Raw genomic sequence first — 14684 nt, forward strand, 5'->3', positions numbered from 1 at the left:
TCCCTCAGTATGGTTCCTTCCCAGTTTTGACGTGTTTTGGTCTACTGAAAGTCAATTTCCAAGTCCATTTAGCAATTTTTGACTTGGATTTGTGTTCCGATGGTTTGACAGGTATTTTGAGGTTTCTGGCTCTAGGTCCTTTAGACTTTTATGTTTGTATACACCTGGGGATCTCACAGATAAAATCTGGTCCAATTCTGGCACTTGGGTACACCGATCGCGTTCGTACTTCTGAGCCCAAATCAGCAGACCAAACTTGGCATGCTTGTAGACACTGGTGTTTTAAGGCTATCCCCAAAGTCTTTTTGCAATTGGATCACCAAAAGTCAAGATTTTTCAGTTTTTTGGTCTGTCAGGTTAGTTTTACCCAAGTGGCCTGATTTTCTTGGTTTTTGATGTTTTTGGGTGTGGTTGCTTTAGACAAAGTTGTTTAGAATCTTATCAGGAAGGCACATGTCAAATCTGGTCCAAATCTGGCACTTAGGTACACCGATCGCGATCGTAGTACCTGGGCCAAATCTGATGAAATTTTGTCTGCTCCCTCTGACAAGTGTTTCCTAGTGTTTTGTGCTACCACTTTGTGATTTGAATCAATATCAATCCTGTTTGGTCAGATTTTCAGAATTTCAGAGTCTTATGGCTTTTTTTGGCCAAAGTTATGGTTTTTAGGTTTCTCGACTCTAACTTTTGCCCCAAATATGATTGGAATGTGATTTGCTTATCCTACTCCTAAGTACATGGCTGAAATAACATAAGAAAATAAATCAAACAAAACAAACACGACGGATTTCGGGTGAGATTCTAGTACTCAATCGAATTAGAGAAATTGAAGAGCAAAAATGCTTTAACACATTCACTCACAGCTCCCTAAATCTCCTAAGAGAGGATCTAGCCGGTCCACTGGCTCTAGACTCCACTAGGCTCTAAACCCTTGTCTAGCAGCCTAACTGAGGTGTAAAATGGATTTGTGGATGGATCTTTTTTAAGGAGTCTAACTGCGCACTCGGTCAATCATCACCTAAGGTGCATTCCTCGGCAGCGGTGTCAATGTTTGCGGGTCGCCGACGGACGTCCATAGCATAGCTCTCAAGCATCAACATATTTATCAATACAGGGGAAGCGACTCGGATGAGGCATGGGAACTCACTAGGGTGTCAATCCTTATGAAGTGAACTCGAAGAGATGCAACTTACTAACTCTACAAGAAAATCAAACGCATTACCGCCAAGTAATCCGTCTATGTCCTCCTACACCGTTCTTAAGTCATCACGCCCGTTTACCATGCAAATCATGTCGGAATCTCACGAAACTTGAAGGGAAGCTACAGGGGATTATCAGGAACATATCCTATCACTGTCACAGCATTCTGGAGAGGTACAACGATCGAGATCGTTCATCCCAAAGTGAGAAAAAACAGCGAACAGATGATCCTAATGGGTCGTTTTAGGGTCCCTAAATCCTCTCCTAGGATCAAAACAACATAAAACACGCATATAAACACTCAAAATAGTGATTTAAGGCCTCAAACTCGTAGTTGAAAACCTACACCGAATCTTGAATGATTACACTTGAATGAAAGAGCAAGAGGAGAGGAGCACAATGTAATAATCAAATCTGAATTTGGATTACCGTAGCCTCAATGGCGAAGATTACAAGTTTGAACAAGAAGGAGCTCTCAAACATACGCTGTCTTCTCAATTCTCCATCCAAAATATTATCTTCAAACTTACAAAAAATGACCTTTATAGATTAGGTATTTACAAAATGGCTTGTCCGGCCATAAGCCCCTAATCTTAAAACTGGCTCTCTAATATACAATTGCTCCCATAAGATAATCATACATCCTTGACAATTTCTCGGCTTAGAGATACTTCTTTACAAAAGAATTTTACAATGATCCTTCAGAAAAATATGGTCCTTCTGACCACGTCCACTTGTTGCTTCGTCCGCCAAACAAAGACTCAGCATGAGAGGGGGGTATACTCTCCCACACACACAGACACTCTCTCTCTCTCATTGTGTGAAGGGCAAAGTGTGAGAGCTCTATCTCCTTCTCCAAGCTTGTTGAGAAGTTGAGAGCCTACACCAACATGCTTGGCTATGGAATGCAAATCCAACCAAGAGCCATGTTTCAATGCTTAAGCTTGCCATCGTCTTCATCTTCATTACAATGCTATTATGATATGCTAAGCAAGAAAAGTGATGGTAAGTGAGGAACTATTTCTTTTTCCTATGGATGATTCTTATTCCTCTTTCCTATCCTCATTCCCCGCTAGCTCTCTCCACCTTCGAAGGTGTTTGAGGCCTTGGGATTGAGGCTTGGGATAGTTAATGCTTTTTGCAAAGTTTATGGTATGCTCGTGATGCATGAAGCTTTCCATATTCACAGCATCACCAAGGTCACAAGGAAGACAAAGATTGTATTGTACCAAGTCTCTCTTGATGGGATAATCTATAATACAAATGCCTTTTGGAGGGGAGACCGACTCCAAGTAAATCCGGTTCTCAACTATTTTCATGTTCACTAATACTCTCTCTCTTGAGTATTGTTTATGCCAAGTTAATTAAGTACTATGTTTATGTTGCTACCATCAATTAAGTTCACCTCTATGTTGTCAAAGTGATCTCACAAAAATGCTCACTTTAATTCTCTTAATTCCGCTATTCTCAAGTTCATAGGCCATTTCCATTACACAATGGAGCACATGCAATTTCTAAACTCAATATTTTTCAATCGTTTGACAATACAATCTTTTGGGTGTAAAGGAACTCTTACAATGCTTTTGAAGGATGCTAGAGAGCATCTATAAAGAATGGTGCAGCCAATGAAATTAAAAAGTTTCAAAATAATAAAGGCATGCGTGAGAGCATTTTAAAAAATATTGTGAATAGGAAAAAAGGGTTTTCAAAATGAGAGAACCTTTCAAAAATATTGAATTTTGGTGTGTAAGTATGCTAATAAGATTTACAAAAATACTAACTTTGTGTATGCGTACATGCTAATAAGGTTTTGGTTTTTTTATTACTTGACTCCAATCTTCAAAGTTCTTATGTTTTCCAAAAGAGATGATCACATCCCTGCACTTTTGAATAATTTCTTTGAAGTTGGCTTCAAAGATACGTTGGTTCCTAGCCTTCCACATTTATTTGAAGTAACAAAAGTAGAAGTTTGTGTGCATAGTAGGATGGCTTGGTTCTTTCATATCTTGCCTCCCAAGAGATGTTCATTCTGAGAGACAGGATCTTCCAAGTCTTCTATATCCATATACATAATCATCCCACAAGGCCTATTGTAGTTGCATACTTTTGGAATAAATGAAGGGGATCCTTATTAGTAGTTTTGTAATGGAAATGGCCTATGAACATTGAGAATAACGAAATTAAGAGAACTGTAGTGAGCATTTTTATGACACTAATTTAAGAAGATAGAGGGTGAACTTAATTAGAGGTAGTAACATAACTACAAGAGGGATGGCTCTTGGTTGGATTTGCATTCCATAGCCAAGAGTGTTGGTGTAGGCTCTCAACTTCTTAAAAAGCTTGGAGAAGGAGATGGAGTCCTTGAACTTTCACCAAGGGAGAATGAGCACATGTAAGTGTGTGTGAGAGAGAAGTATGCCCCCAAGCACACCCCCAACTTGCCTTGGTTGACCCCTCCTTGTAGCTCAAGAATGAAATTGATTGGACCCCTACAAGCCTAACCAATCACATGCTTTAGTCATATCAAGCAACAATGCTAGCATTAGGACAAGTGTCCTTCTTACCCCTTTGAGAGAGATGGCTTGATAAATGCTTAAATAATTATTTTAATTAGCTAAAAGCTTATTGGACCCATTTAGAGGACAACCAATAGGCTTTAGGAACCTTATGAGGGAAACATGGAGAGGAGCTTTACATGTGTCCTTGTTGCCTCTTTAGAATAGGCTTGCCTTGAGTAAGGGTGTGTTTGTTCTCTCTCAATGCCCCTACTTGTAGGGATCACCCTCCCATATGTAGCGATCCTTTTTTACTTTTGGAACACCTTAAGCCCCTCAAACACCTTAGTCATGAAGCACCTTAAGCACCTTAGGCATGAATCACCTCAAGCACCTTAGTCATCAAGCAGGACAAGCACCTCAAGCACCTTAGTCATCAAGCACGACAAGCACCTCAAGCACCTTAGTCAGCAAGCACGACAAGCACCTCAAGCTTGGGACGGGTTCCCACCTCAAGCACAACCCTAGCTTGCCTAGGTCCTAGGTTTAACACTAGAATGGTAACCTAACAGGACATAAAAGTGTCCTTTCAGGGTTTTGGGAAAAATTTCCAAAACCATAGTAGATCCACTCGTTTTGAAAAATCCTTTCATGAGCTTATAGTTCAATAACTACTACATATGGAAAAAATGAGAAACTTGTAATTTTTCTCATCCCTTGGTCACTACAAGCCTCCAAAATTGATGGACCAGTGTATTTTGCCCAAAACAGCAATTTCTTACGGTTGATTGCATATAAATAAGAGTGGAGATTTTTGTAGGACATGAGATAAAATGCCCTGTTAACTTCAATGGGTTGGTGACCAAAACATATGGTTGATTTTACCTCACTATTGTTTTTTTGGGCAAAAAAAATAGGTACAAAAAAGTTGCATTTTTGCCATTCTGCGGACCTATCATCAAAGTTTCTATAGTCACGCTCAATACAGATACTATATACATGTTTTCTTAGTTCCCTTTGGGCCTCTGGATTCAAAAGGAGCCATGGAGCATGTCAAAAGGATAATGGATCTCTTACAATTGGAACCTTGGGGGCAATGATAAAGTGCTAAATACAGCAAACATGAAAAAACTGGGTTTAGCATTATGACCTCTAGAAACCCATAGAAACTACTCAATATCTAGCCAATTTTGTAGTCTATGATTAGATATGGTTACTACCTACAAAATACACACAATTGGCTTAAGAAACTAGCAATATTGAGAAAGTTATACTTGCTACTCTAAAATGTATCGTATTCTTCAGCAATCAAAAAACTCAACCATCATCATATACTATGCTATATAGCATATTAGGTCCCCCAAAACTCAAGGAAGATTAGATTTATGTTATACATTACACTTACACAATCAAAATTGAATTTGGATATCAAGAAAGCCACCAAAAAAATCATAAAAGTGCTAATTTTGGCCAAAAAAAGGATTATGCAATTCTTGTAAATTGGTCATAACTTTCAATTTTAACACATAGCTCTCCCTACAAGCATCAAAACATGTTGAGAACTATGAAGGCCTAACCTCTAGCCATCTAAACCTCACAAACATGAAGTTTAGAGTGGTATAGTTGCCGAAAAATTGAAAAAAGGCGAAAAACAAGACCCGTTTTTTCACACAGTTTAGGTTCAAAAGTGTTGTGCAAGAGTAAGGTTAATGGTGAGATCGATACTCAAAAAAAAATGCTAAGTTTTTTTCAACTCATAAGGCAACTTTGTGGATATATAGCACCTAGAAATTTATTTTCATACTCTTCAAATAATTCAAGCAAAATGGTCACTTAACAGGACACAAAAGTGTCCTGTTACCATTCTAGTGTTAAGGACTTTTAATACTAACCTTTGGAGGTATTTAATGAAGCTAACCCTAAGGTCTTTCAAGCTCCATTAGCTAGCATTGCTCTTTGACAGTCCATCTCTCATTTGGACCCATTGCCTTTGGCCCCGTGTTGAGATAGATATATAAGCACAAGTCTATATTCTAGCATATGAGAAAATCATTTGGGTTAGTTAGATATTAGATTTTATGACATTACCTCTCTCTTGAAATCATAGTCTTCCTTGATTATGAGGTAGAGGAGATAAAGACTTAGTCATTTGGTCTATGTTGCTTAGTGGGGAGAGGATCCCTTTATACCCTACGACATCATTCCAAGATGGATGACTAATCCATTTGGGTCTTGGGAGACTTAACTGCCGCAAGCATGTCTACTCTTTAGTCCATTTTATTCTCCCAAAGTAGAGTAACAAATTCTACTTGGTGTTTGAGAGACGTCGTCATCACAAATATGATTCAAAGCATGCATACTACTTAAATTTGTGTACAATAGAAAGATATTTAGTCTTAAAACAAAAAAATTGATCATTTAAAAGAAACATTTATGTTTGTTTACTCTAATGTAGCATTGTAAGCATTGACAAGTTTCATACTATCCTTAGGCTATATTCCTTGCATCCATCTAGCATCTTCAAAAGGATAATTTTTGAACTTAATAAGATACCATCGGATAATCTTACCATGTCATAGTACCTTGTCCTCATGCTGAAGGATAGCTTTGGTTGTAGCAACTCTTCTTGGTCTTCGATTTCTGGGGATCTTCAATAATTGGGTTTGTTGGTGGCTCTCCTTTATAAGGCTTCAGTAGGCTCACATGAAAGGCATTGTGTAGGAGCCATGTCATTGATTGGCTTCAAGATTTGAAAAGGACCATGGTATCTTTTTGCTAGTTTAGCATAATAGTTTTGGTGGCCCATAGAAATCTTGTCCATCGTTTGCCTCAATCGAGCCTTGGGAAACTTGACTAAGACCCAATCATTTTCTTTGAACATTAAGGCCCTTTTGTGCTCATCATCAATAGCTTTTTTTCTCTATTGAGAGATGGATATAGCCTCCTTAATTAATCTTTTGGAAAGATTCTTGTAGGTCGCGGCTATACTCATCGGCAACGAAGATCTTTTCATGTATTTTAAGTAGCAATGGACTTTTAGGTCCATCAAAATGCTTTTCATGTACTTTTAAGTAGCAAGGGACTTTTTGTCCATCGTGATTTTGAATGCGGCTAGAGCATTTGTCAGGCCAAAACCTCGAGGTGTTCACCGTTTAGTACCCCTCTATATAACATGCATTCGCGGGGTATTAAAAACCCCCATCTTTAACATGTTTGAATGAATAAAATGACCCCTTATTTTAGGAATTTTTTCCAAAATTGAATATAAAAACCCCTTATTTTAATGTATCTCTATTAAATTTCCTGAAAGTTTTGCATTTTAAAACCCCTCCTTTCGAACTCCCGTTATACATTAACATGATTACATCGTGCATCCCCGGAGGCCAAAACTTGTAACTTATCAAATAGATCTTCTACCCGCGGCATGGGAAATCTTTTCTTTTATAGTGATCCTATTTAGTGCTCTATAGTCGACACATATGTGATATGTGTCATCTTTCTTTTGCACTAAAAGTACTGGTGAACAGAATGGAGAGGAGCTAGGCCTCACCATCCCTTTTTTTTCCACCAATTCATGCACTTGCCTCATGATCTCCTCTTGTTGAGCTTGCGAAACTCAATAAGGAGGCTTATTAGACAGTGAGCTTCCTCGTAGAAGCTCTATTGCATGGTTGTCATCCCCTCGTTTTGGAGGTAGCTCACTAGGGATGTCATCAATGATGAAAACATCTTGGAATCCATTTAGGAAATTAGGCAACACTAATTCCTCTTGATTCCCTTTATTGCTACTTGTGAAAACATTAGAATCATTTACAGATTCACCAACAAATAATCATATACGCAAAAATAGAGATTTTCATTGACTTATCAAAAGCATGCGTATTTATGAGGAATATGGTATTCCCCAACTCATTAGCATCTATGTACAAGCTCTTTTCTACGTAGGTGGAATAGATTCTCCTTTCAGGGAGCTTCATGTTGGCAGCCATGTGGTTGAACCATGGTGTCCCTAGGATAGCATCCTCATGTTGGAGAGGAGAGATATCCTTATTTGATGATAGCCACTTTTATGGTCAATCCTAATGAAGTAGGTCGAACCTTGTAGCCTATCAAATAGATTTTCTACCCATGGTACGGGAAATCTGTTTTTGATAGTGATACAATTTAATGCTCGATAGTCACACACATACGGTATGTACCATCTTTCTTTTGCAATAAAAGGACTGGAGAACAAAAGGGAGAGGATCTAGGCCTCACCGTCCCCTTGTCTACTAGCTCATGCACTTGCCTCATAATCTCCTCTTGTTGAGCTTGAGAAACTCTATACGGAAATTTATTAGGCGGTGAGCTCCCGGGTAGAAGCTCTATCATATGGTCATCATCCCCTCGTTTTGGAGGTAACTCCATAGAGATGTCATCGATAAATACATCTTGGAATCCATTAAGAAAATTAGACAAGTCTAATTCTTCTTGATTCCTACCACTTTGTTTTGTTAAAACATTAGCATCATTTAGAAACTCTTTGACAAAAATCATGTACGAGGGGACTGAGATTTTCATTGACTTATCAAAACCAGGTGAATTTACAAGTGGTATAGTACGACCGGACTCATTAGCATCTATATACATGCTCTTTTCCCTGTAGGTGAAGTAGATTCTCCTTTCAGGGAACTTCATGTCGGCAGCCATGCGGTTGAACCATGGTGCCCCGAGGATAACATCCTCATGTTGGAGAGGAGAGATGAAAAGTCTTCTTTGTCGACGTAGCTTTGGACATGCAGCCTCAACTTCCCAATCAATGGAGTAACAGAGGCTTGGTGTCCCTTTAAAGCCCCATCGGCAGTTATAGTATCTCCCATCTCGAAATCTTCAATGCCCAACTTAGTGGCCAACTCTGTTGATATGAAGTTGTGAGTAGATCTAGGGTCAAATAGAATGAAGGCATCATGCTCCCTCACCTTTCCTCAAGCATAGGAAAGGGATGATCCTTTGCAATGAGAATCCTCTTTTGGAGCTTCGACCGTGGATGCTGTAGGAGTCTCAGTGCGGGCATTTCTTTTGGGGCAAGAACGATAGCCATGTCCTTGCTCCCCACACTTAAAACATTTGTAATCTTTGCAAAAAGCCTCTAGCTCTTCAAGAGAGAGTTTGTTTTTACCATTGTAAACTCCTTTCTCCTTGGTCTTGTTGTTGTTGTCGTTGGAATTGCATTGGGAAGAACTTTGGGCATTGTTCTTATCCTTTGCATCATTTTGAATGAAAGCATATTCACTGACGTAAATGTTGTTTGGAATTTTGTAATAGTGGTGTTTTTGAAGTTGGCATCATAGATGCAGCTTCGAGAGTGGTACCCTCAAAAACTCTCTCTCTCTCTCTCTCTCTCTCTCTCTCTCTCTAAATTTTAAAAAGTCATTCAAGAAACAAACATGAAGGTCCAAAAGCATATTACCATAGTATAAAAATCGACAAGACAATTAGTGCATCAGTAATAAATGCAAAGTCCCACTTCTTACAAATAGAAAACTCGTGTGTGTGAGTCTCTATTTCCAAAATTTCAATTCCCTGAATATATCATAGAACCTCACAATTTTGATGCCAGGCTACCATTAAATAGAAAGTGTTCTACCCCTTTTCTTATGGATAACATATACGATTAAATTTCTATTCCATGCTACTTATTGCCCCATCCCCTCGACGACGTCTTCCTCAATATACTGTTGCAAAAGTGTTCCTCCCCTTAAGAGAAACTTTACTGTGTCCTCTCTCACTTGTAGCTGATAACAATATAATACTCTTTCTGGGTCACCAAACTCTTTTCATCAACGTCATGGGATAAGCATCACAAACAGGTATGCTACATGTCTTCTCCCCCCAATGAATAAATGCACATACAATAACGCCATGTATCAGTTATAAATTCTTCTTAAACGTCCGTTTCAAAAGTTTATTGCAATATCTTGACGACCAATATTCCTTTCATCTCCTTGACCAGGTATCCACGGGGTGCAAGATATTTCCACCTAGTAGATCGACTTTCAGTAATAATCATTGTTGTTGTTGATGCGTTTGAGGATTGAAGTATCAAGCGAGCAAAACTAAACACTTTGCATAATGATTACAATGTTTGGTGGCTTCGTTTTGTCACATCCCACCCCAAAATCCTGCTCTGGTACGTGTGTCTTCCCATTCTCGGCTTCAAAGCTTGGTTCTTTCTTCACATTCCTACGGGAGGGCGGCGGGGGGTATTGGAGCTGCCTATTATTTCCTCGCGGATTCGCGGTTACAAAGCTTTGGTCAACGAAACCTTCAAAAACCATGCGAGATGATGATGCGACTCCTTCAAAAATTAGCCGTGCTCGCGCTTTTGTGAACGAAACCTTCAAAAACCGTGCAAGGTTGACTGTAAGCAAAGTGGAGCTTCGTGCCAATTAAAACCACAAGAGCAGCCATGCGGGCTGTACTGCAGGAGAGAGACTCAAGCGACCACGATGGGATTCGAACCCACGACCTTTGGATCCGAAGTCCAACGCGCTAATCCACTGCGCTACGCGGTCGAGATGAAAGATGGTTGTCGCACGCATTATAGACTTATAAATTGAGTGGTTAAAACGAGAAGCAGCCGAGAGAGTGTCGGGAGAAGTATGAGGGTTTGGCGCGCGAACAAGGAGATCCGCGGCATATCAGGAGGTCCTTATGCCGTCGCCCACTCCATAGTTTGCAAAAGCCACACAGCCCAACGCCTTCTCTCATGATATTTTACTGAAAAGGAAACAAAACAAAACGAGAAAGTGCTCCTTCTCCCTTTTCTGCTAGGCACCTCAGCCACCATCTGCATTTTGAAAAGTCGTAAACGAAGCAATTTAAGGACATTGAGCTCAATCAGAAATGCTCGATAAAAGCCTCTACGTATGGAGGTAGCTGGGAACTTGTGTGGAGGTTTTTCCACTAAAATTTGTAGGATTTTCTAACTTGGAAATTGCAGGGATTGCACCTTACCAACAAGATACTTTTCTCGAGGACTGTTTTCCAGGTCTCTTCTGTTTAACTATATCGCTCATTGGCATTCGTATTATTTGAGATTTGCACCATATGTCAGATAGACATAGCTGGTCTACGAGTCTCCACACACTTAGAGAGAGCTTGTGAGTGGGCAACTAGGAATCTCTATTCCTGACTTTCAACGTCTGTGACATAATGGTTGTTTGATTGAGGTCTTTGCGTACTAGTTTACGGGTGGCCAGTTTCCCACATCATGCATTCACTTACATCATTCCTAAATTTGGAGGTAGAGCACCTAATGCTCTTGTCGCCCCATTTCACATATGCGCTTCCTTGCCTTATTCACACACTCCACTATTTTATGTATCCTCCCATCGGTATGTGGTAAGGGCTTGCCCACCACAACAATGGCCTCACTCGACTAATGAGAGACTCAGGCTAGCCCAACTCCTACGCCTGAGACAAGAGGGCAACCGCTCAAGCAAAAAGTTGAAAGGGAGTTGGAAAGCAAGGCTTTGGTAGGTCTTCTGGCTGGCCCGCGACCCCCTGCCGCCTCTCTCGAAGCTTGGGTCAAGCAACAATGGACTGCGAGAGGTATTGAAGTGGAATCCCTCCAATCCTTGCCCAAAAATCATTAATTGTTCTTGTTCGGGGAGCCAGAGATGGCTTTCCAGGCCTTACGCTATGGCCAGTGGGTCATAAGGAACTCGCCTCTCTGTTTGCTCAAATGGAACAAAGCTTTCAACCCGGAATGCTCCGCCTCCAGGAACTACCCAGTTTGGGTGGAGTTCACTAACCTCCCCATGTACCTCTATAGCCATCTTGGTCTCATAGCAGGGCAGCTTGGGGAACGCCCAAGACAAGATTTTTATAATCCAGCTTGGCACCCGCAGGTCCTTGTGGAGATGGATATCTCTCATCCTGATAAGCTTCCCCCCTCCATCAAAATCAGAATTGATGATGGCGAAGTCTTTGACCAGCGTGTTGAATAAAAACGTTTGCCCGATACTGTGTGGAAAGCGGGGACAGTTCGTCAGGTCTTGTCCTCTCAAGTCTCTCCAAAATGCTCCTGCGCCAGTTCCCCCAACCGAACCGTCCACCAAAATCCTTGATCCTGCTCAGACGGCTAATACTTCCCACCCTAACAAATCCCGAGCCAGTCTAACATCCCCTACCAGGAGGCACGACCACAAAGGCAAGGCTCATAACCGATTCACCATTTTAGCTAAGCTACATGAGTTTGTGGACTCTGACTCCGACGACTCTGGCGAGTTCATCCCCCCCAGCCAATCCTAGGACCCACCTGTTGCTACTCGGCTTGAAGAGGAACTCAATGCCCTTGATAACCAATCCCTGCTTGACCTCAACAAGGAGAATTTTCCTGTTGGTGAGATGGCCCTTGTACCTGTCTCCAACGAGCCTACCCCCATGGATGTCCTTAAGGACAACAAAAGAAGTCATGCCAGTGTTGCCCAAACCCCTCCTAGGCACACGAGCAAGAAAAAAGCAAAAAATGTTACTAAATGAAAGTGCTATCCTAGAATGTTGAGGGTGTCTCAGACCCTACCATAGTCAAGAGGATAGCTTCATAGGTACGCAATAATCCACCGGACTTTCTGGTTCTCCAAGAGGTCAAGACCTCTTGTCAGAATCTGGATTCTTCAACACTGGCAACAATCTCCAGCAAGCACTTCTGGATTATAGGATCTCGCACTCATGGTTCGGGTGGGTGTGTTCTAGGGATTCCAATAGAATTCAAAGATGTCAACCTCGATCATCAGTCTGGCCACAATTGGTGTTCTGCCTTTATTCCACACCCTGTCAATGCGAGATTGGTAGGGGTTTATGCGGGAGGTTCAATGGCCGACCGCACCTCCATCTGGGAGACTCTTGCTTTGTTGTAGGATCCCGGAGGAAGCATCCATCTCCCCCCCTCCTTAGAGGTTCAATGCGATACAAGCCAAGGAGTTGCTCATGCTCGCCACCAACAAGCTACAGAAGGTAAGCCTTCGGTCCTTTTACCTTTGTCTCAGGTCAAAAAAGTTGAAAGGGAGTTGGAAAGCAAGGCTTTGGTAGGTCTTCTGGATGGCCCACGACCCCCTGCCGCCTCACTCAAAGCTTGGGTCAAGCAACAATGGACTGCGAGAGGTATTGAAGTGGAATCCCTCCAATCCTTGCCCAAAAATCATTAATTGTTCCTGTTCGGGGAGCCAGAGATGGCTTTCCAGGCCTTACGCTATGGCCAGTGGGTCATAAGGAACTCGCCTCTCTGTTTGTTCAAATGGAACAAAGCTTTCAACTCGAAATGCTCCGCCTCCAGGAACTACCCAGTTTGGGTGGAGTTCACTAACCGCCCCCTGTACCTCTATAGCCATCTTGGTCTCATAGCAGGGCAGCTTGGGGAATGCCCAAGACAAGATTTTTATAATCCATCTTGGCACCCGTAGGTCCTTCTGGAGATGGATATCTCTCATCCTGATAAGCTTTCCCCCTCCATCAAAATTAGAATTGATGATGGCAAAGTCTTTGACCAGCCTGTTGAATAAAAATATTTGCTCGATACTGTGTGGAAAGCGGGGACACTTCGTCAGGTCTTGTCCTCTCAAGTCTCTCCAAAATGTTCCTACGCCAGTTTCCCCAAGCCCCAACCGCGAACCGTCCACGAAAATCCTTGATCCTGCTGAGACGGGTAATACTTCCCACCCTAACAAATCCCGAGCTAGTCTCACATCCCCTACCAGGAAGCAGGACCACAAAGGCAAGGCTCATAACCGATTCACCATTTTAGCTAAGCTTTATGAGTTTGTGGACTCAAACTCCGACGACTCTGGCGAGTTCATCCCCCCCACCCAAGCTCTGTTGCTACTCGGCTTCAAGAGGAACTCAATGCCCTTGATAACCAATCCCTGCTTGACCTCAACAAGGAGAATTTGCCTATTGGTGAGATGGCCCTTGTACCTGTCTCCAACGAGCCTACCCCCATGGATGTCCTTAAGGACAACAAAATAAGTCATGCCAGTGTTGCCCAAACCCCTCCTAGGCACACGCGCAAGAAAAAAGCAAAAGAGTTACTAAATGAAAGTGCTATCCTAGAATGTTAAGGGTCTCTCAGACCCTACCATAGTCAAGAGGATAGCTTCATGGGTACGAAATAATCCATCGGACTTTCTGGTTCTCCAGGAGGTCAAGACCTCTTGTCAGAATCTAAATTATTCAACATTGGCAACAATCTCCATTAAGCACTTCTGGACTATAAGATCTCACACTCATGGTTCGAGTGGGTGTGTTCTAGGGATTCCAATAGAATTCAAAGATGTCAACCTCGATCATCAGTCTGGCCACAATTGGTGTTCTGCCTTTATTCCACACCCTGTCATTGCGAGATTGGTAGGGGTTTATGCGGGAGGTTCCATGGCCGACCGCACCTCCATCTGGAATACTCTTGCTTTGTTGTAGGATCCCGGAGGAAGCATCCATCTCCCCCCCTCCTTAGAGGTTCAATGCGATACAAGCCAAGGAGTTGCTCATGCTCGCCACCAACAAGCTACAGAAGGTAAGCCTTCGGTCCTTTTACCTTTTTCTCAGGTCAAAAAAGTTGAAAGGGTGTTGGAAGCAACGCTCTAGTAGGTCATTTGGCTGGCCCCCGACCCCCTCTTGCCTCACTCAAAGCTTGGGTCAAGCAATAATGGATTGCTAGAGGTATTGAAGTGGTATCCCTCTAATGCTTGACCAAAAATAATTTCTTGTTCGTGTTCGCGGAGCCAGAGATGGCTTTCAGGCCTTACTCTATGGCCACTGGGTCATAAGGAACTCGCCTCTCTGTTTGTTCAAATGGAACAAAGCTTTCAACCCGGAATGCTCCGCCTCTAGGAACTACCGAGTTTGGATGGAGTTCACTAAACTCCCCATGTACCTCTATAGCCATCTTGGTCTCATAGCAGGGCAGCTTGGGGAACGCCCAGGACAAGATTTTTATAATCTAGCTTGGCA

At 41.9% G+C, this 14684-nt stretch overlaps 1 non-coding gene across 1 annotated transcript; it reads right to left on the reverse strand.

The window, feature by feature from the left end:
* Positions 1–10175: 10175 nt before the first annotated feature.
* TRNAR-UCG (transfer RNA arginine (anticodon UCG)) lies at positions 10176–10249 on the reverse strand. The gene has a single exon. It is a non-coding gene; the product is annotated as a tRNA-Arg (tRNA).
* Positions 10250–14684: the final 4435 nt, after the last annotated feature.

Source organism: Adiantum capillus-veneris, chromosome 7 (assembly GCF_014529385.1).
Source record: "Adiantum capillus-veneris isolate H3 chromosome 7, ASM1452938v2, whole genome shotgun sequence".
Classification (NCBI taxonomy): Eukaryota; Viridiplantae; Streptophyta; class Polypodiopsida; order Polypodiales; family Pteridaceae; genus Adiantum; species Adiantum capillus-veneris.